The sequence below is a fragment of the Podarcis melisellensis genome, assembly GCF_964234715.1.
Source record: "Podarcis melisellensis genome assembly, chromosome: 5".
Classification (NCBI taxonomy): domain Eukaryota; kingdom Metazoa; phylum Chordata; class Lepidosauria; order Squamata; family Lacertidae; genus Podarcis; species Podarcis melisellensis.
Window position 1 is genome coordinate 99,056,977 of NC_138537.1, and position 22,533 is coordinate 99,079,509.

Below are 22,533 nucleotides of genomic sequence, written 5' to 3' on the forward strand. Positions count from 1 at the left end.
CCCTGCTATGAACTCTCTAGCTGGCCCAAGGCAAGCTGCTTTAACTCTACTTCTGCCTCTACAACTGTGTGCTTGCTTTGCTTGAAATGTGCTATATTAATACTATATTACTGTTATGCATACTACAAGTTTTCAAATGGCAGGAGTCCAGGAGGGAATTTCCAGAAAATCCTGACAATTCAAATAAATGTAAAAGCCAAGTGAAAGTAAATATCCTGTAAGCACCAGGTGAAGACGTTCCTCTTTAACCAGACCTTTGGGTGATTATCATCTGATGCCCTTTTACATGTGTTGTGGAAGTGGGGGAATATTGATTTTTGTTAAGTATTTTGTGCTTTGTATAATATAATTTTATGTTGTAAACTGCCCTGAGATCTACAGGTATAGGCCGGTATGCAAATTTAATAAATAATTATAACAATGCTAATAATTCTCCTTTCCATCATCTACAAGAAACAGACATATATACTGCCACAAGTGTGAACAGTGAAAGCAACTCTAAACATTTCTGTAATTTCCTGCTGGACATCATAGAATCTTAATTTTCTGACTATATTTATGCTGTAGGTGGGAAATGCATGAACATTTTACTGTTATTGTTTGTTTGTTTGTTTATATAGCATGGACAATGTATATAGAGCTTTACAGACAAAGTGAGACAGAGGCAGATACAGAGAGAACAGCCCATTCTAAGAAGTTTGCATCCTTTTTTTCTAAAACATATAAATGTTCATATAAAAACAGGCACTCATTATCATTGTTATTAGAAGAGAGAAAGTTTCATAGAATCCTAGAATCTTAGAGCTGGGAGGCACCCAAGGGTGCCTTCTCCCCTGCAATGCAGCTAAGGCATCCATGACGTTTGGCATACGGTGATTGGGTATAAATAGTTGGAAAGAAAACTGTATAGATGGAGAACAGTATACACAACAGTAGCAGTTTTTCTTTTTCCGCTTATTCTATTTATGGTTTTTTCCCTCTAAATTAAAATTGAGGAGGCTTTCCAGTTATGAGCTGGGCTGCCTTGCTGGAGGGGATTGAGGTGCTGCAGAGGTCTTCCTCTGCTGGGGGGGGGGGGGGCTCTGATGCCACAGAGGCTCCAAATGGGCCCACTCAAAGTGCTGCCGAGCCCACGCCCCCACAGGCTGCGTTCCCACCTCCTGTAGCCAGCAGCAGAGTAGGACCATGCCTCTGGTGGAGTCAAGGCTGACTGATTTCCCACTGATTTTCCTAGTCAGCTGGAACCAGCAGGGCTGTGGACGCCACAGAGCATCCACCTCTCTAATGCCAGCTGGGTGGATGCTTAAGAACTTGGAGTCACAATCAAAAACAAAGCAAAAGAAAAAAAATTCCTTCCAGTAGCACCTTAAAGACCAATTAAGTTAGTTCTTGGTATGAGCTTTCGTGTGCATGCACACTTCTTCAGATACACACTTCTTCAGATACACGGCTACCTATCTGTAAAGCAAAAGAGTAACAGTTCAAAAATGAAAACTGTAGTTTTAAGAAGCTGAAAAACATTATCCATGAAGGAATGATTTAAAGGGGGGGGGGAGTTTTGACTTGTGTAGCCGGAAATACTGGAAACTCTGAGCACTGGAGACCTACTTTTGAAAGGCAGTTCTGGAAGATGAGGCAGGGTGGCTGGTGAGGAGGCTGTGCCCATATCTCCTGCAGGCCTCAGAGAGCAGTATGTGGGACCTCAAGGCCAGGACCCTTCCTGAAGACCAAAGAGGGTCACGGCCTCTTTCTTTAAGCTGCTCTTTTTGATTCTGCATATGCACTATTAGTAGCTGGGGGGGGTACCCAATCCATCTTCATGACCGTGTGCCACATCCCTGGTTAGCAAACCAGCAGCAGCGCTTGAGATTGGAGCTGGGATTCTCTTCTTCCCATCGCCATCCTCCACTTGGCCAGTTGATTGGTGCCATCACCAGTACTATGTGCACACATCCCTCATCAAGACCACTGAAATTTAAGAGAAGTTAGTCACTTCTGTGGGGGCAGCTTCTGAACAGGAAATCCTGTAAAAAGTAGCGCAGTAAAGTGCACCTTCAGTTCTGAGTCGAGTTTCCATTTTTCCGTTCTTTTCTTAGCAGATCGTCGTAACAGTTCCCTTGCTACTTTCACTTATGTAAAATTAGAGCCCTCAGCAAAAGCATCATGAATAATTGACACTGAGAATAGAATGCTGTTGAGCACCATGGCAGCAGCGATCTGCTTGCTTTCTGACACTTTGAAGCCTTTGTTTCACTCCATTAATGAAGGTTTAACTACATAAAAGCTTTATACTGTGAGTTAAAGACACACATACTCCATTTCAGAGCAACAGAATAGCTTTTTTAAAAAATGGAAATCACTGGAAAGCAGCATCCCTACTGCAGTTGAGTTACAGTCATGTCTCACAAAGTGCTCTTTTGTTATATGCTTTGCAGGGCTCTGTGCCTCCAGGTGGATGGATCTCAAACATTTGCACTAGGCCCAAACACCCCAGGGTTTGCATCCCTTATTTCATCTTGCTCAGTACTATGGTCCTGTTCTATGTTACTTCTTACTACCAGGATGCTGTGTTATTTTAAAACTGCTGTGTGGTGAAAACTTGATAGATTTGGAAATAGTAACTTATATAATTAGCAACTTGAAGGCAGCAGTCCTTGCTAGGGGGCAGTTCCCACTGTACAGAGTGTGGCTTTCTTACGAGTTTTATGCATTGGGCTAGATAAATAATTTAAATGGTTTCTCTAACGCTTTCATAAACCTTGGCCCGGTTTCCTTCATGGCCAACTGGATATCCAAAAGGTGTGTGACTTCTACAAAATTGTCTGAAACCTCTTCTTAGTCCTCGGTCTGCTTGGCCCCTTTTTTTCTTGTCAGGTAATGTACACAAGTGTGGGACACAGGTGGCGCTGTGGGTTAAAGCCTCAGCGCCTAGGACTTGCCGATCGAAAGGTCGGCGGTTCGAATCCCTGCTGCAGGGTGCGCTCCCGCTGCTCGGTCCCAGCGCCTGCCAACCTAGCAGTTCGAAAGCACCTCCGGGTGCAAGTAGATAAATAGGGACCGCTTACCAGCGGGAAGGTAAACGGTGTTTCCGTGTGCGGCTCTGGCTCGCCAGAGCAGCGATGTCACGCTGGCCATGTGACCCGGAAGTGTCTCCGGACAGCGCTGGCCCCTGGCCTCTTAAGTGAGATGGGCGCACAACCCCAGAGTCTGGCAAGACAGGCCCATACGGGCAGGGGTACCTTTACCTTTACCTTTAATGTACACAAAGCCTTACTTTGAATTGTTATTTAAGGTGATTGTTTTTCTTCCTCAATACATTTCCCATTTCTCTTTCTTTCTCTTCTCCCCTCAGGTTTCTTATCCATCCCCAAAATTGGCTTGGTACCGCTTTCGGAACTCAGACCATCTGGTAGCCATCACAGCCTCCTGTTGAGATCATGGTTCCGCCATGCAGCTGCTGCCACTGCCTCCGTCGGCTGCACATGTCACATTTCAGCACCATGTGGCGGTGGGCATAAAGCCCACTGGCACTAACACAGCAAAGCAAAGGAGGAGCACAGGTAAGAAGGCCATGGGAAAATTATAAGGCCCCAATCCAGCCACAGTCAAGTACTTCTGGCTTCACTGAAATCATTTTCACTGATTTCGGTTCCAGAGCTGAGCACGTGCTTTAACTCTCGCTCAGACATGGAAACGCAGAGAGAGAGAAATTGGTGGGAATTAAAAGCTCTTATCTTCGACTGGATTGCTCCCCATTTAAATCCTGTCCCATTTTATTTTGAAACAATCTGCTACAATAGACTGGGTATAAGGAATTATTTTGTGTGAGAAAAAGGATAGAGGGTCTTCTCTCTGGGGCTTTCAGACTCTAAACTCAACTAGCCTCTCTGAATCCTCTCTTGACCTCACAGAGCTAGACCAAAGCAGCCTGGCTCTACTTGTTCAGAACTATGAAAGGCCCCTTCTTACAGGCAAGGGAAGATGGAAGAGATTGAAGACATCAGGGTTTGTATCAGACTTTAGTAGTCCCTCTGCCCCCAACACTGATTTGAAGTTTTGCCAAGATTTGCTATAACCCCTGCCACCCTTAGGCCCCCCACCCCACCCCAAACTGCTGCTACCAGTTGACTTCCCCTGGACATCCTCACCGAAGTGTAGGGTGACACTGCTTGGGTCCCATCCACTGCAGGTAACCACTATGTTGTAAAGGTAAAGTACCCCTGACAGTTAAGTCCAGTTGCAGACGACTCTGGGGTTCCAGCGCTCATCTCCCTTTACAGGCTGAGGGAGCCAGCATTTGTCCACAGACAATGTGTGGCCAACATGACTAAACCTCTTCTGGTGCAACGGAACACCAAAACCAGAGCAGTGCATGGAAACACTGTTTACTTTCCCTCCGGAGCAGTACCTATTAATCTACTTGCACTTTTTTGCATGCTTTCGAACTGCTAGGTTGACAGGAGCTGGGACTGAGCAACGGGAGCTCACTCCGTTGCGGGGATTCGAACTGCCGACCTTCTGATCGGCAAGCCCAAGAGCTACTCGTCTGGTGCCAGCTTACTTGGAGGAGTTTGTCAAGACGCATTTGGAGAGCATACCTACCACATGATGGGTTCCCACTCCAGGTGGTTGTTGATGATGGTCAGGCAAATACCCTTGATCCCTTCTAAAATTAACCAAGATGACACTAGACTTACTTTTGCATATTACAGTGTAAGAGGTTTTAACATTGGCACTATAACTCATGAGATGCATACATGTATGTATTTAATATGCCTGGTATAAGAAATTTAAATAGCAGCCATGGGAGGGCTGGGGAGGGAGAACTCAAACATACACACACACACACACACACACACACACACACTGGTGCAGCAGTCTTGATGGGGGAAGGAAATTCCCAATGTTGCTGCCCCCCCCCCCGGCAGGCTGGAAGCTGCCATTGGCTGGTGATTTTTTTAAAATGGAAGGTTGACAGCCCTGTTTATGGCCATATAATTATAATTTTTTATGAAGCTTCTGATCCTGGCAGTTGTTATCCTTTGGGGTTGTATATCTCTCCTACCTTAAAACTGTCATTTTTCGTATTACATAACAAAAATAGCTGGCTTGGTGCCTTTTGAGGAGAGACTGTTGAGGTGTTTATTACCATCAGTCCCCCTCTCCCAAAGTGCGAGGGCGTTGTTCACTCAGCACTGAAACTGCTGGGAATGGAGGTGAGGGAAGAGTATCGGCTTTCCTGCTTTGGAATAGATCTCTGATGGACTCCGTACGTGCTGCTTTGGTTTATTAAGCAACATTTTAACCAGTTAAAATAAATTTACAAGCACTTATAAAATCCCAAAAGCAATTGGTTTTCACCCTTGAGCAAAAACATTTCATAACAGGCACATTAAGCATTAATGTAACCAAACCTTTTTTTATTGTTGACAACCACAGGACAATCATGTGTAAGACTAACAGTTTGTAGTTAATATTTATGATGGAGCTTATGACTCACCTGTGGAGCAATGAAGTGCTGCTCTTAAAGACTGAGGTTTGGGATTTTTTTTACAAAAAAAAAAAAGTATTTTCTGCATGCCCATGTGAATCTCCTGCAACTTTAGTACATTCTTGCTTTAAACACTGATCTTTCTAAACATTGTACCTTATTCTGCTGAACGGATAACAGACATGTTAATTATTGTTGAGTTTATTCTTCTAAAGACTGTTGTATGTCTGGGTCAGACCGGATAATATCAGTACATCAAAACAGCACATTAAACCCCAAATTATCAGATCAGCTGAGGTCAGCAGATGAGACATACACACACACCTGTGGGTTACAGTACACATTATCAAAAAATGTGAGAGTGGCAACCCCATGTCAAGAGCCATGTATCAAACAATAACATGTTAACTGACTGGGTGTCCTTGGGACTTTTTCCCTGTCCTAACCCTACATCAGTGGCAGTAAAATGCTACACATAAAATTTATCAGGATACTAGTAAATCACATTTCATGATTTCATATTGGGGCAGCCTGTACGCTGTCTTGCAATGTCGTTGGACTCTTTCCATCATCCCTGTCCCTGGGCCTGATGGGATTTTGACTCCAACAACATCTGGAGGGCATCATATTGCCTGTCCCAGTGTTTCTAAGCTCTGGGATGGAATTTGGCAGAGGACTGTTATTTTTTATCTAGCCCAGAGTTTCTCGTAACATGTCATTCTGCCTTGCAGAATGCCACACAAATGGTTCTTCATGTTTTCAGAGGGTTTGGTCCTTACAGATTAGGTCAGGCTGACATGGAGTCAGGGTGGTGTAGTGGTTAGAGAGTTGAACTAGGACTGGGAAGGCCAAAAACTCAAAGCACCATTTGGCCATGAAGCTCACGAGGTGACTTTGGGCCACCCACATTTTCTCAATCTAACTACTTCACAGAATTGTTGTGGAGATAAAATGAGAGCTGAAAACTATGTACACCTTGAGCTTCCTGGAGGAAGGATGGACTCTAAATGCAACAGATAAATACCATACACATCTGGGAATGAATGAATCATTAGAGCAATCACTGCATTGGTCATAAAGAAAGATGGGATCTTTGGACACCTTTTGTTTGATGAATTGTGTTGGCACAGGAGCATGCCTTGATAGTTGCATTGAAGATGCCTTTATTAAGCGGTAGAGCACAAGCTTTGCACGCAGAAGGACCCAGATTCAGCCTGTGCTGTCTCCAGTTAAAGGGTATCAAGTAGCAGTACGTGGAAAGACTGAGATCTTCCAGAGCAGATGCCAAAATGGGAAGATAGAGGTAGACAAAATGGAGCGTTAATGTATGCATTAGTTTTGGCCCAGTATGGTTCTGGCATCTCTTTCAGGTGCTGAACATAGTCTTTAAAGCTTGCTTCTATATGAATTAATAAAATAAATTCAGGGTGACGTGTGTGGGGTGCCATCTCAGTTGGGGCATCACAGTGTTCAGAAAATTATCAGGCCCCCTGGCTGATATATTATTAAGAATGGGCTTTGTGTAGCCTCCAGTAGGTGAACAACACCCACTGACCAAGCCTGGTGGTGCCTGTCCAGCCCCCAACAGCCCCATGCCCTGTGTATAGAACGCAGGATATTAACCCGTGTTAGTCATACATAACATACTTTAAGTTAAATGTCAGGTTATAAATGATAAAGATGGACTACCTGGATTACTAACAACAATAAAAGCTAAAGTATGATGGTTATAAATGTGGAATTTGTAGAATATTCCTAAAAGATTGTATTGTGCCTAAACTAGTAATGCACTGATTAGCAACACCATTAATTTTTTCCCCTCTAGAGATCTTTTTTGTCTTGCAGGTTACTATGATTCAACCCAGGGATTTGTTGGACCTCATCTGCATCAGAGTGAGACTGTCCTTTGGGGTGAGGTAGTAGGTTGTATAGTTTTAGGGTTATACCCTGCCTGTCAGATAACTATACAATCTACTGTCTTTCCTGAAGTGGCTGTGATAGCGGCACAGGACGTTCCATCACCGTATCAGGAAACAACATCTGTTACTGATTCAGCCCATCCATTGACCTCGTTGAGCCACGGACATGATTCAAGGGCTTAACACACCAACCAAATAATGTCCTGTTACTGAGTTGTACTTGATGAGGGTGGCCTCTGTGTCTAGGTGTACACATTTTGACTAACCAAACAGTATGGTCTTCTTTAAAATGTTTTGCATAAAAAATAACTCTTGTGGAAGAGAGCATCTTTCTTTAGTACAGTAGTTCCATAGGATGTTTGCACAGATCACAATATCCTCCAAATGTAAATTACAGCACTACTTGGCCACTAAAGTTGAGACAGGAATAGACCCATTTGGCAGGTGGCAGTGAAGAAGAGGAGAGGGCACATTTGGTTATTATCAGAGGGTGCTACAATGTGGCAGCAGAGGTAAAGTATGGACCAAGACCATACAATAGACCTGGAGTGGTGACTCATGAGTGGAAGCAGAAGGCATTGCAAGGCTGCTGCTAGTACTGAGGAGTGACTAGGAAGTGGGGAAAGGGCTGGTGGACATAGGAAGGAGAGCATGATGCCAGTTCCGTACTGCAACACCTGGAGAATGGCCAGCAGCACTAAATACAGGTATAGCCTAGTGCAGTGTTTCCCAACCTTGTGCCTCCAGATGTTTTTGGCCTACAACTCCCATCATCCCTAGCTAGCAAGACCAGTGGTCAGGGATGATGGGAATTGTAGTTCAAAAACAGCTGGAGGCACAAGGTTGGGAAACACTGGCCTAGTGGAATGAGCACCATCATCCCCTCTTTGGCTCTGTTGGATTCCTTGAACAGCAACCCCTGGTTGTCACCCAGTGGAAATGGCAGCCTTGCCTTTCACTTCAAATACATTTATGCATCACCACATGCAAGACTCTCTCTCTTAATTGTGGAAGCAAAAGCCAAGAAGTAGCTCTGTTCTATCAACGCCACCCAGTGCTCTGGCAGGATGAGGTAGTAGGTTGTGTGGTTTCAGGGTAGTGATTTTGCCCCAATCAGGAGATAACTATACAACCTACTGCCTTCCCTGAGGAGCAGCTTTGCAGCTTGCCCAGAAAACCCATTTCACTTTCAAGTAGACAATCTATGCAACAGTCCTCCCAAAGTATCTTGAGAACTGTATGATTATGCTGGGAATTCTGTGTTGGAGAACCACTACCCTCACCTAAAAATGCAGTTCCCAAGGACAATATGACTTTTAAGCCAGCTTCAATCTATGAAATGGGACAGTATAAATTAGAGAAGATGATATGGTCATCTCCAGAGTAAACCTATATGTGAAAATAGTATTATTTGGGATTTTATATTTAGAGTTTATATAATTTTATGTCTGTCAATTAATTCATATTTTAGAAAAAGTTCTGATTTATCTCATAAGTTCAATAAAATGTTTTGGGCTGTAAAAAATTTGCCTTAAGTGTCAATTGAGTGGAGTAAAATTGTTATGTTCTGAAGAGTAACACTTTGACCCTCCTATTCAGCATATTTGCAAGACCGCCACTTGGCTTACAAACAGCTACAGTGGGTGTCACTAAGTTGTCAGGCAAGGAATGTCCAGGGTGAGGATTTAACTCTTTACTGTCAAAAGTACACTTACGAGTTGGGAAAAGGCATGTCCACCTGTCCTGCGTCTCTCAGCTCTCCACAGATGTGCACCCAATGATGCAGTTGCAGGAATGAAGAGACCCCGCTCCCAACCTCAGCTTATGCTTCTTCCCCACCTGAGCTGTGCACAAGCTTCAGTCCTCTTTTGCTCCCTCTTACTGAGGTTGGAAAAATAAGGCTCCTCTCATTTAACCCTGTGAAGCAGCCTATGATGGCATCTCTTTCAATGCTGATGACCACACTTTAAGCACAGGTGATTCAGGTCCTACCAGACCCTTGTGGTGTCTTTTTACATGAGGCTGAGCCATAAGGGATCTTTCGTTTCTGAAACTAACTTAGTGAATGCATGTCCTCAGGTACATAAGCCTACAAGCCATGTTTTACAGAAATGGAATAACTGCTTGTGTTATCAGCTTCACATCTGCGCATAAACCTACATATGTAAATACTAGTAACTGAGTTTGCCAAATGGTGTTTGCAGAAAGTGGGAGGGTGGCGGATGGGAATGCCACAGGTTTGCAAGCAGCACTCAAATTCATTTCTAATAGTCTGTGAGGGAAAAGGTACTTGCCTCACAACCTCCTCTGAGGCTTGTCGATTTACCAGGTGTGAAATCTGGATCAGTTCCTGGAAATTTTGCTGTCTCTAATGGAAAGCTTGGGAAGAGCTTTAGTAACCTTATAGCAAGTTATTTAACTGGTTGGGAGGTGAGAGGGGGGGGGGAGAGAGAATGGCCCATTGCCCACCATCAAATCTGGTATCTATTATTACTGTTTATTAAAGGTGCAAGATTTTATCCAGGCCTGCCCAGCTTGGGACCCACCAAGCAGCATACAGATCACCCATTATGTGTGGCAACTGAACTTACTGTTTTTCCTGTTTGCAAGAGAATGCTGTTAAACATCAGTCAAACCGCAATACTTTGCTGTGTTGCTGGAATTGTCTTGGTGGGTCATAGGTTGATCAAGCCTACAATGGGAAACATTTTAATGGCTCTCATCCAGCCAATGGCCTTTCCTTCCCACCAGTGCACAACGAAGGAAGCACAACCTGTGGCCTATCAAAGCAGACATAATCCACCATCATGGTAGAACAGGATCTTGACAAACCTCACTTTTATGTCTGTCAGAGACTACAAAAATAGGGGAGTTGCAGAGCCTTTGGCAGGCCACAAAGGATGGCTTGTGTTCAGCTTGGTGGGTTTCCCAGATGGAGGGACAAACAAACTGCTTGGCGCTGGCCATCCACCCCCCTGCCTTGCTGGAAGAACTCCCCTTTTAACCAAGAGATTCATTGTAAGTAGCTCCCTCCAGTCTTTGCCAAGCATTAGAAAACAACATTTATTGTGATCCTGCTATCTTGGAGCATTAAGTATCAGCAACAAAGTTTCTCTCGGTTGTTTCTGACAATCAGCCACAGAGTATTCAGATAAAATTGTCAGGATTGGAATTTGGATTCCCTGTAGGCATTCAAATAGCAGCAAATGAAACCAGCAGCAGAGTCTCTGAAAGAAGAAATGCATTAAGAAGAGACATCAAACATCAGCAGGAGAATATGTGGAATTTCAAAGTATTCGTTTACAGCAGAAATATCTTATTTGCATTATGATGCATTATTTATTGAAAAGCACTTTGAGTCTCTGTGAGAAAAGTGAGTGTAAAAGCTTTCTCAATAAATACAAATAAATAAACATTTTCCATCACGGTCTGTGTTGGAGGGATCCAAACAGGTGATACCAATGCATAACCAGAGCAATGGCAGCATTCTTTGATACAGTTTGTGCTCATTTTTAAATGCAGATTTTGAAGGCTAGCCTATATTTTAACTGGCAAAACATGGGACAGCATAAGTTCTGAATGTTGGCCCACCAAACCCATGCTCACATTCTATTTTTTGGAAAACCTTGGTAGATTTCTCTTGTGACTAGGCAGGGGGAATTCACTGCTATCTGAGCAGGCAACAATCTTAACCACCACTTAACTGGAAGTAAGCCCCAATGAACTCAGCTGGGCTTGTTTCTGAGAAGACATGCTTAGCCTGGCACTGTAAGTAAGCTGAGTGGCATCTTCCCAGTGAGAAATGCAGGGAGACTCCTTTCACTTCTTTGCAAACACAGAACAAGTCAGTCCATGATGCTCCTGTCTTCCACCAGCTGACTGTTCTGAAGACTCGCTCAGAATTTCAAACAGGAGGATTCTATTTGAAGAGAATGGATGAATGGAAGCAAAGAGCTTTCATAAACATTGCACAAAATGAGGTGATAGACCAGAGTGGTAGAATTCTGGGATGTTCTACTTCAAACTGCAGGGAACACATTTCTGAAGGCACCTGTATATAAAGCACAAACACAAACTCCCAACAAGCTGAAAACTTGGCAGAGATATGTTAAACATTTCTCCCACAATAAGTTAGATGGCTACATGCAGGGACGGTTTTATGTAAGGATGCATAAGAAAAGCAAACCCCCTATTTGCAGTCCATTCTGCATAATCCGTAGAACAGCTGTAGGTCCACCTCCCTAATGAGCCTGTGGGAAAGGAGTTGAATATAAAACCCCATTTTTTTCTGAATCAGCTGAAAGTTTACAACAGCTGATCTATTAGTACCCATCTGTAATGAACACTTGGAAGAATGAGTAACACATGCTGTATTTAAAATCAACACCTTGAAACAACAATACCTAGCTTTGCTTATCCCTTAGCAAGAACAATTCTCACACAAAGCAGTTGTCATCACATCTAAAATATTGATGCTACTTTTGTTAATAAGGCACACCTGAGTCCCTCAAATTCTATCCCATACTATCAACATCAGGGGTCAGCAAACTTCTTCAGCAGGGGGCCGGTCCAGTGTCCCTCAGACCTTGTGGGGGCCCAGACTATATTTGGGGGGGGGGGGGAAATCTGAACAAATTCCGCACAAATAACCCAGAGATGCATTTTAAATAGAAGCACACCTTCTACTCATGTAAAAACATTCTAATCCCCAGACCATCCATGGGCTGGACTTAGAAGGCGGTTGGGCTGAATCCGGCCCCCGGGCCTTAGTTTGCCTACCCATGCTCAACATTGTCACACAGGGATGCGTACCTCCTGCCCACAGGCCAGATGTGACATGACAGCTGGCTCAGTATGGCCTGCTGGACTCTTTCCCCAGGCCATGGCCCCTAACTGGCTTGACTCCCTGCTTTTCTTAGTGTTCTGTGATTGCCAACAAAGGAGAGCATGCTATCTCTGCTTCAGCAGCACAGTCAAATTCCATAACTGGCTTCTGCAAGAGTGAAAACACTTTCTCTGCCAGTATGGAAGCCAAATGTGCTGGCAAAGTAAGGAGAATGTGCTCTGCTTCGTCAGGCTGACAAAGACGGGCACCTGATCCCCACTCGGTCACCCCACTGGTTGCAAAGAGGCGGAAGAGGCTTCCTCTGCAGGTACGGATGCCAATCAAGCTTGCAAGACAGGGACAAAGAGAGCACTGCTCCAGCAGCACAATATATCTGGCCAGTGGGGAAGAGAGCCCTCTATTCTTGGCCAACTCACCGGGTTTCTGTGCTGTGTGCTTTTTCAGGTGCAACACAGAAGCAGTGTGTGAGAGAGAAGGTGTCTGTGCCTGCGGGGGTTTGGTCCCACACACTTGGGGCCTGGCCACTTTCTACCCAATGGAATGTGGCCCCAGCAATAGGAATAAATTATATCACTATTGGCCCCACCCCATGCAGGAACAGTTGGTTTTCAATGCCTCAGTTAAACTTCACTAACAAGGGAGATAGATCCACCATACCTGTGAGGGTTTTTCACCACTTTTTAAAGTAAGTGTTTGTAGATCAAATTATTTTAAGCAATTTTCTTTGCAGCTATTTTGCCCGACTTTCTTAAAGAACTCATTTGTTTTGGTACAAAGTAATGGCCAGTATGCATATATGTTAAAAGAAGTAGCGCTTCTTTACCCTGGGAGCTTACAGTGAAGCGTGGGTAAGAAATAAAATAAAATAGTAGTAGCATGCACATCCACTTACTATTAAAGGTAAAGCGACCCCTGACCATTAAGTCCAGTCGCGGTTGCGGCGCTCATCTCGCTTTACTGGCCAAGGGAGCCAGCGTTTGTCCACAGACAGCTTCCGGGTCGTGTGGCCAGCATGACTAAGCCACTTCTGGCGAACCAGAGCAGCGCACGGAAACGCCGTTTACCTTCCCACTGGAGTGGTACCTATTTCTCTACTTGCACTTTGATGTGCTTTCGAACTGCTGGGTTGGCAGGAGCAGGAACAGAGCAACGGGAGCTCACCCCGTCAGGGGGATTTGAACCGCCGAATTTCTGATTGGCAAGCCCTAGGCTCTGTGGTTTAACCCACAGCGCCACCCATGTCCTTTACTTACTATTACGCCCTGTCTAATCTGTACCACTTTAGACTGCATATAGGGTTCACGTTTAGAATTTCCTTCCTGCTACAACTAAAAATCTCTCCACACAGAAAACTAGCATGTCAGGAAGACAGTCTATAGCCTAATTTCATATGGAGGAGTATCTCAAATCAGAATGTTTATCTTTTGTAAACCACTCTGAGGTATTTTTTCAATCAAGCAGTGGATATATCTTATGAAATTAAATAAATATATCAATATATCAATGTATCTCACAGCAAGCTGGCTTAAGGTATGTAAAGCCGGCTGTGCAGCACTCACAGCTCCAGCATAAGAAGCCAACAATATTTTTGAAGGCACGCCCTCCAACATTTCTCCAATGAAAATAGGGACCTCTTTTTCTATTCTTATTATACTATTTATACCCCACCCATCTGACTGGGTTGCCCCAGCAACTCTGGATAACTTCCCACATACATAAAAACATAATAAAACATTATTGAATATTTGGATATAAATATAGATAAACAGTGGTGTTCTCTGGTGTTCATAGATGCTGAAAAGGCATTTGATAATATCTCCTGGGACTTTTTAAAGAAAAGTTTGGAAATGATGGGAATGGGAGAAAACTTCAGAAGAGGCATAGAAGCAATATATAAGGAACAGAAGGCAAAACTGGTAATAAACAATACCACAACAGAATACTTTAATATATATAAAGGAACTAGACAAGGTTGCCCCTTGTCTCCTTTACTATTCATAACAGTTTTAGAAATACTTAATGAGAGACTGAGGGGGACAACAGAGATCAAAGGAGTGAAGGTAGGAAAGAGGGAGTATAAAATTAAAGCCTTTGCGGATGACATCGTACTAACTTTAGAAGACCCAAAATGTAGTGTAAAAGAAGCTCTACAAAAAATTGAAGAATTTGGAGTTGTGGCAGGATTCAAGGTAAACAAAAATAAAACTAAAATGCTGGTCAAAAATCTATCTAAGGAAGAAACGGTAGATTTAGAACGAAGGGCGGAAATTACAGTAGTTAAAAAAGTGAAATACCTCGGAATACGGGTTACGGCAAAAAATCTAAACTTATATAAGGATAATTACGAGGTCACTTGGAAGAATATAAAGAAAGATTTGGAAACCTGGGGGAGGATGAAACTTTCCTTTCTGGGGAGAATAGCAGTTGTCAAAATGAACATTCTGCCCCGAATGCTGTTTCTATTTCAAACTATCCCCATACTCAAAGGCTTAAAACAATGTAAAGAGTGGCAGAGTACCCTGGCGAAATACATCTGGCAGGGGAAAAGACCACGGATAAAAATGAAAATCTTGATAGATAAGAAGGAAAGAGGGGGCTTCTCCCTCCCGGACTTGAGCTTGTACTACGAAGCGGCGTGTCTACTTTGGCTGAAAGACTGGATAAAATTGGAGAGGGGAGATATACTAGACTTGGAAGGCTTTAATAACAGGTACGGGTGGCACTCGTACCTCTGGTATGAGAAGGTAAAGGTCCACAGGAGCTTCCTAAATCATATTTTTAGGGGACCAATATATCAGGTATGGGAGAGGAATAAGAATCTCCTTGAAAGGAAGACCCCCTGGTGGATCTCACCAATAGAGGCTCTAACGATTAAGAAAATCAATATGGAGGAAAAGACCGCCACATATGAAGAACTTTTAAGAAAAACAGAACAAGGGCCCAAACTAAGACCGTATGATGAGATAAAATTTTTTTTCACTGGTTGGTTGCAATACCACCAGGTGAATGATTTACTAAAAGAGGATAAAAAGAATTTAGGTTTTGAAGATAAAAAATCAAAATTTAATGTGGAGATAGTAGAAGGTAAGGACAAAACATTGTCTAGAATATATGACATGCTGCTAGAATGGCATACAAAAGATGAGGAGGTCAAGGAGACAATGATAAAGTGGGCAATTGACTTTGGCTATAATATTGATTTCGAAAGGTTGGAGCTGTGGAACAGTAATATAAAGTTTACGGCTTGTATGGCACTGAGAGAGAATGTTTGGAAGATGCTATACAGATGGTACCATACGCCGGTGAAATTGGCCAAAATGTATAGATCAAAGAATAAGAAATGCTGGAAATGTGCAGAGGCGGAGGGAGATCTTTACCATATGTGGTGGCTATGTAAGAAGGTGAAAGGCTTTTGGGAACTAATATATAATGAGCTTAAAAAAATATTGAAATATACCTTTCCCAAAAGACCTGAAGCCTTCTTACTGGGAATGACAGGTAAAGAAATTAAAAAAGAAGACAAGACGATATTTCTCTACGCCACCACGGCCGCAAGAATTATGCTGGCACAACATTGGAAATCGGAAACCATGCCCAGCATAAATGATTGGCAGGTTAAAATGGTAAATTACGCTGAGCTTGATAGATTAACAGCTAGAATACGAGATCTAGATGAACAAAAATTTCAGCAAAATTGGAGTAAATATTGGAAATATATTGGACAAAACTTATAAAGTGAACTGGCGGGGATAGAACAACTCTATCAGCGACGGATTATAAGATCAAAAATCAAATACGTAAGGGAGGAAAATATTCGATACTTACCAAAAGGGTGGAGGGGAGTCAAGGGCCCAGTGGAGCCCAACAGAATATGATTTTTTTATTATGGTTTTTTACATTGTATAATTTAAGGAAGAGAACACTGTTGTATATATATTTTTGTTGTATTTGTTTATTTTTACCTGTCTTTATATAACTTGAATAAAAATGTATTTTTTAAAAAAACAAACATAATAAAACATGAAACATTAAAAAGCTTCCCTATGCAGTGCTGCCTGTAGACGGCTCAGGGCTCAATACCCCCCCCCCCAACATTTTGCTGATGAAAATAGGGACATCCTAAGGAAAGCGGGACATTCTAGAATCAGATCAGAAACCAGGATGGCTTCCGTAACTCTGGTACTGCCTCTGGAAAATAGAGACACTTGGAGTGTCTGAATGCTACTCCTGACTGCACAACTGGTAACTCAACAGGCTGAATGCAATCAATGTTTTCTGTCTGGGACTTCTGGGGAACTGCAAAGCACCTAACATTCTGCAATCCAAGACTGCAAACTGTAGAAGCCTTGTCTTCCTCCACCCGCACTGATTCCCTTCTTTGGGCTATGGATGTCACCTTTTTCAGTCCTGTGCCCTTAAGCAGCAGCTTGTAATGCAGAAATGATGAGGATAAAGTTTCCCCAGTTACTTTATCCCTATACCAGGAAAACCCTCACCTATTAAATGTCTGTACATCAGATTGCTGCTCAGGGTGCAGCAGCAAGATACTTAGATTCACTGCTACTACAGAAACACATTTATTACAGAAGCAGAGCAGTTACAAAACCATCCACTTGATATGCATGCAGAGACACCTACTGGCTGATTTAGTGTTGTTGTTTTTCAAAATCCTGTGCAAACATTTTGGCCGGATCAGGCCAAAGTTCCATCTAGTCCAGCTTTCTGTTTTCACAGTAACCAATGAGATGCCTGTGGGAAGCCGACAAGCTTGGGATTCCCAGCCTTGGAAGGAAGGCCTCCAAGAGCAGAGGCAGAACATTACTGATAGCTCTGTCCTCCATGGCTTACGCCAGTCCCTTAAGAACATCTCCCTATAATCCTTTTAATGGAGCTTTGCGAGTAATTTGAATGATTAGAGAGTTGTTACCTCTGCATTTGTTTTAGATTTATCACCCTAAAAGCTTTCAAATAAATTTGCACAAATTAATGCCATATCACTTTAACATTTTAAAATTAAAATATACCAGCTAAGAGCAAGAAAAAATGCTGCACCAGTAGCTAGTTAAGGCAGGCAGGCAGACAGACTTTTCCAAAGGTACTTCCTTGTGACTAGGTGAGAGTTCCAAAAACCAGTTTTGGGGTTTGATTTAAAAATAGAAGGACTTTATTTTTTCCTTTTGCACCCTGCAGTATTAGTTAGTGGAAACTGCAATCCGTGCTCCAGTAACTGACACCAAGTTGGAGGGGTTTATGCTTGTCTCATAAAAATGTACCTATGCATGAATTAATATTGTAAGAATTGATTGTGTGAAATACTTTGAGTTGTATTTTCTACATTAAATGCTTTGAGATGCCCATATGAATGGAAATGACCAACAAGTTATACCCTTTTCACTACCTCACACCTTTTTTCACTAAACATTTTGTACCATTTAGTACCATTCCAACCTTGCAATTATACTTGGTTCAGCTAGCATCCCATAATTACTTTATGCTGTCTCTTTTTAACCCTCGGAAGTTGAACCGAATCCATTCCGGAAGTCCGTTTGACTTCCAAAACATTCAGAAACCAAGTTACAGCTTCTGATTGGCTGCAGGAAGCTCCTACAGGCAACCGGAAGCCTCAGAAGCTGCATTGGGCATTCGGGTTCCAATGAACGTTGACAAACCAGAACACTCACTTCCTGGTTTGTGGCGTTTGGGAGCCAAAATGTTCAAGTTGCAAGGTGTTCAGCTTCCAAGCTACAACTGTATTCATTCAAGTGAAATGTTTTTATATTTGCTGGAAGCAGCCTAGAGTGGCTAGGGAAACCCAGCCAGATGGATGGGGTATAAATGTTGTTGTTGTTGCTGCTGCTGCTGCTGTTGATAAGCTGTTCGGGGATTACTAGGTCAGTGAGGAACTTTTGTCATTGAACCACACCGTGTTTTGAGGTTTTAAGGCCACAGTCTCAAGCTCATTTGCTTAAACTTTGTTCCAATCATGTATCAGACAGATGAGGTTTCATTTTAAGAGTGAAGGGGGCACTGAATCAACCCCTCCTGCTGCAATTTACCTCCCTGCAGCCCCCCACCCCCAATTGAGCTATGTTCTTGTTCTGGAGCCCCATTGAAATGGGGTCAGTGGGAGCTCTAGCTACTGATTACAATGCTATAAGCCATGAGGAAGTTCAGTTCCCCTCAACCAAGCGTCCCGCTGGGTCTTCAGATCACCCTGACTTATTCTTGACAAGTAGGTCTGCTGTGGCCAGGTGTACTTTGAGCCTCAGTCACTCTCAGCCCTTCTGCCTCTTCCTTCTCCCAACTGAAAGTTTCCTTTTTTGATTTATGAAGCTAAATGACCTCACTGGGTGGAATTACAGCCCCCTTTCGTCACATAGTGCTGTCTCTGTTATTCTTACTGTGTTCTATAGATTTATGATAGTTTTTAAGCCTGGCAGTACATGATGAAATATGATGTTTAAAGAAAAAACCCAACAGGCCAAATGACGTTGATGTGGTGGAAGCTGAATATAATATAGTGGTTTAGCATTTCCCTTTCTTTCTAGGCTTCAATCACTAGTAGGCTTTAGCTGTTTTTGCCAGCTCTATCTGATAATCAGACACACAAGGATAAATTTCTAATCAAGCAAAAAGGGAAAGGGAAAGAGAGAGTTTTCAATGCTGCGTTTTCATTTTTTGCTCTACAGATATATTTTATAAACCTTGAAAAAGCAGTTCTAGTGCAGAGTGCCTCAGCACCCACCCAATGGCTACAATAGTTTATCTCCTTGTTTTATTTCTAAATAATTGCTACTGGAATAGAGGTAGGGAGCCTATGTGCTCTCCCAAAATCCCTGGCTTGGGCTAATAGGAGTCCAACAAGATCTGGAGGGTGGAAGATTGTCATCTCATCTGTCCCAGTTGAACGACGTGGCCCAGGGAGAGAGGGAAAAATAGTGGAAGTGAACAACTGGCTTCGCAAATGGTGTAAACAGGAACGGTTTGGATTCTTAGATCACGGACTGCAGTTTCTTGAAGATGGACTTCTGGCAAGCGATGGGCTGCACCTCACAATGGTTGGAAGGAATGTTTTTGCCAAAAATCTCAGAAATCTCATCAGGAGGGCTTTAAACTGACTAATGTGGGGGAGGGAGACAGTGCTCCTGAAGGTAGGAGTCTATCAATTGATGAAGATGATCATCCAAATGTCATAGACCAAATGGAGCAAACAGCATGCAGACCTAGTGGTGGGAGGAAAAAATCCTTAAATAAGAGACACGGGGGAATGATTAATGGACTTCAATGTCTGTACACTAATGCGCTAAGCATGGGAAATAAACAAGATGAGCCTGAGCTCTTGGTACAGCAAACTAAATATGACATAATAGGCATCACTGAAACCTGGTGGGACAAGAAAGAAACTACAAGAAAGAAGATTCCACCTAAACATTAGGAAGAACTTCCTGACAGTAAGAGCTGTTTGACAGTGGAATTTGCTGCCAAGGAGTGTGGTGGAGTCTCCTTCTTTGGAGGTCTTTAAGCAGAGGCTTGACAACCATATGTCAGGAGTGCTCTGATGGTGTTTCCTGCTTGGCAGGGGGTTGGACTCGATGGCCCTTGTGGTCTCTTCCAACTCTATGATTCTATGATTCTAAGATTGCCCCTCTTACACACTGAAGGGAACAAAGCCAAACTCCTCTCCCTTTAATTTAATTTAATGGAAAATGTTTTCACCAATTCACATATGAAGTTACATATGAAGACATATAGGATCAGCATGCATAATAATTATACCGACAATGGATTTTAATGGATTTCTAATGAAGCTGTTGGGAGTACATTGGCCAAGGGACCTACTTTACAGAGGCAGTCCTCTGTTTGAAGGTATCCTTTATTTGAATGGTTGCCCAGCCCAAGTCCAGTTTAAAGAACCATAAGAAGGGATAACAGGAGGCCCCTGGAATTGTCCATCCACAAAGTTTGCTGCACCTGATCAGCAGATGGAGCAGGGCCAGGCACACAGGTCACCTAGTCACTGTCTTCTCTGATATGGTAAGATGTATTTCTTTCTAAATTATAGGAATTGTTTCCAAATTTGTATCTATACATATCAAACAGCATATACAACTTTATGCTATTCATTGTCTTCTTTTGGTGCCGCATAAATGGCACCATAATTGGGAGTATGCAGTTTGCCTAATAAAATCTATGCCAGAAGTGTATGCTCATCATAGAAGGGGAATAATTGTAATATACAGTTACTGACTTACATTTGCGTGCATGAAAGGGTTAACCTGAGCCTTGAGTTCAAGTTACCAGAGTGTGTGTAGTTTGGCAGGCTCACAGCAGCCCATGCTTCCTGGAGCAAGCAAAGAAGGAACCATGCAAATTGGCTCCCAACTCAGAAAATGCTGTAGGTGAACTGAATTACTCCAAAAGGGAGATTTTTATAGCCTGCATCTTTGCACAATCCTTTTTGTAAGGAAACCAAGTTCTTTTCTTTTAAAGTTGTTTAGAATCTTTCCCCCCCTGTTTTACTGCCTGCAGTTGGAGATCTGTTTGCAGTAAAATCTGGAATCTCTGTGAGTAAAACATTCACTTATTTGCAAAGCTAAGTGTCTGTGATTTATTCTAGCCTAAGTATTTTTGTGGGGAACATTCCTTTAAAGGTGGATGAGGGCAGATGCAAATCTAGCCAAGTTTTAATGTGCTTAGAACAATCACCATTGTGCTTAGCTCCGCTACTGGACAGTAGGAATCTCTCTTCCAAACTTCTCTCTCCAACAAGAAGGTATTAGGAATAAACAAGAAGCAGGAACAGGTGGCACTACTCTGAGAGAAGATGATGCAGCAGCTTCAGGATTTTAGGCACCACTAAAGGTGGCAGAGTTAGCTGTGCTAAAAGAATGGTAGCTGCAGCCAGCTACAGCTTTCTGGTTAAGTTACCTGGATTATGTGTATGCTCGTTTCATTCACACTTTACCATTTTGCATGGAATACCCTAGGAATACCCTGAAAAATGCAGCATATGTGGAAATGCTTTCAAAGGCAACCTTGAGAAATCACTTTTAAGAGTGACAGAAAGAGAAATAACCTTTAAATCATGCATCTCTCTCCCAAAGTTAGCTGATCTGGGAATATGTAACAAGTCAATTACCAGGATTCCCCAACCTGTAAATTTGGTGGTTATTTAGTTCTCATAATGTTCTCACCTTTGCAAAGAAACAGCATTAAATGTTGGTTGCAAAGCTCTGTTTACCACCTCAAAGATACAATTTGTTTGGAATTGACATTGGACTGCTCCACAGTTTTCCACTGTGGTCAACTTTTCAAGCTGACCTGGCCTAATGTGGGCTGACTTTGTGTCCCTGGTGCCAGACTTCCCCCCCTTCTGCTCATGCCGTGAGCCATCTGTTCAAATTACTGTTGAAAAAGTACCAATGTGAAATATTGCAGAGAGAATATTGTGAACAGGAAGCGGGTTTCCAGCAGGGTAATTTATGTACTTTAAAACTGAAAGGTATATTATCCTTGCTTTAACAGACATCAGTTGCTTTTTAAACTAAAACTTACAGGTATTTTCTCCCTGAGGGGCAAACAGCATTGAGGACAATTTTGATCAGGAAAATGACATTGGGGGAAGGAGGTTTTTTAAAAAAGAATTTCCCTGCTACTTCTAACAGCACCCCCTCCCCCCCCCGCTCCATTTATATTTGTTCTTAAAAGTCAGGAAATGTTAACCCATGGGCTCTGAGTAGGGAGCCCTTATCAAAATGTTGCTGGTGGTAATTACAGTATTAAGAAAAGGGCATTTTGCATATGCTCACAGTCACTTCTTGGTGCTTTTATCTTCTATTGCTGAGATCCGGCACCAGATCCTAGGCCTTAAAAGGGTTTTGGGGAGCTTTTCAGCAAATGGAGAAACACCACAAGGGTCAATTTTTAAGGCACCAGTTGTCACCAACTCTGGATTTTGACTTCAGCCTCTCCATGCACTGAAGTGCCAGTGTGTGGTCATTTTATTACTTATTTACTTAAAATGTTTGTGCCCCACCTTTTCCCATACATACAGTGTGTCTACACATGCAGGTATGTCTATACAGTGCAACTTTTAAATATGCCAGCTATGCAGTATATCCAACCCTGAAAGTGAATGCCCACTTAGAAAATCAAATAGTTTCTTTTTTTATGTAATAATATCTTACTTAGCTTGATTTAAAAAATGTAAGCACCTTTCAGCAAAAAGCAATTAAGCCTGTCAACATAGCACCAAAGACACAATAGTTAAGTCATAT

At 42.6% G+C, this 22,533-nt stretch overlaps 1 long non-coding RNA gene across 3 annotated transcripts in view; it reads left to right on the forward strand.

Moving 5' to 3' along the window:
• Window positions 1-7,429, forward strand: part of LOC309371018 — a 171,045-nt gene extending 163,616 nt beyond the window's left edge. For 2 of the 3 annotated variants that reach the window (XR_014168779.1, XR_014168781.1), the window contains 2 exons: window positions 3,353-3,560; window positions 4,453-5,866. This is a non-coding gene — a long non-coding RNA (uncharacterized lncRNA). Of the gene's footprint in view, window positions 1-3,352; window positions 3,561-4,452; window positions 5,867-7,336 lie in introns of those variants that run through there. The other variant, XR_014168780.1, reaches the window with a different exon arrangement.
• Window positions 7,430-22,533: the final 15,104 nt, after the last annotated feature.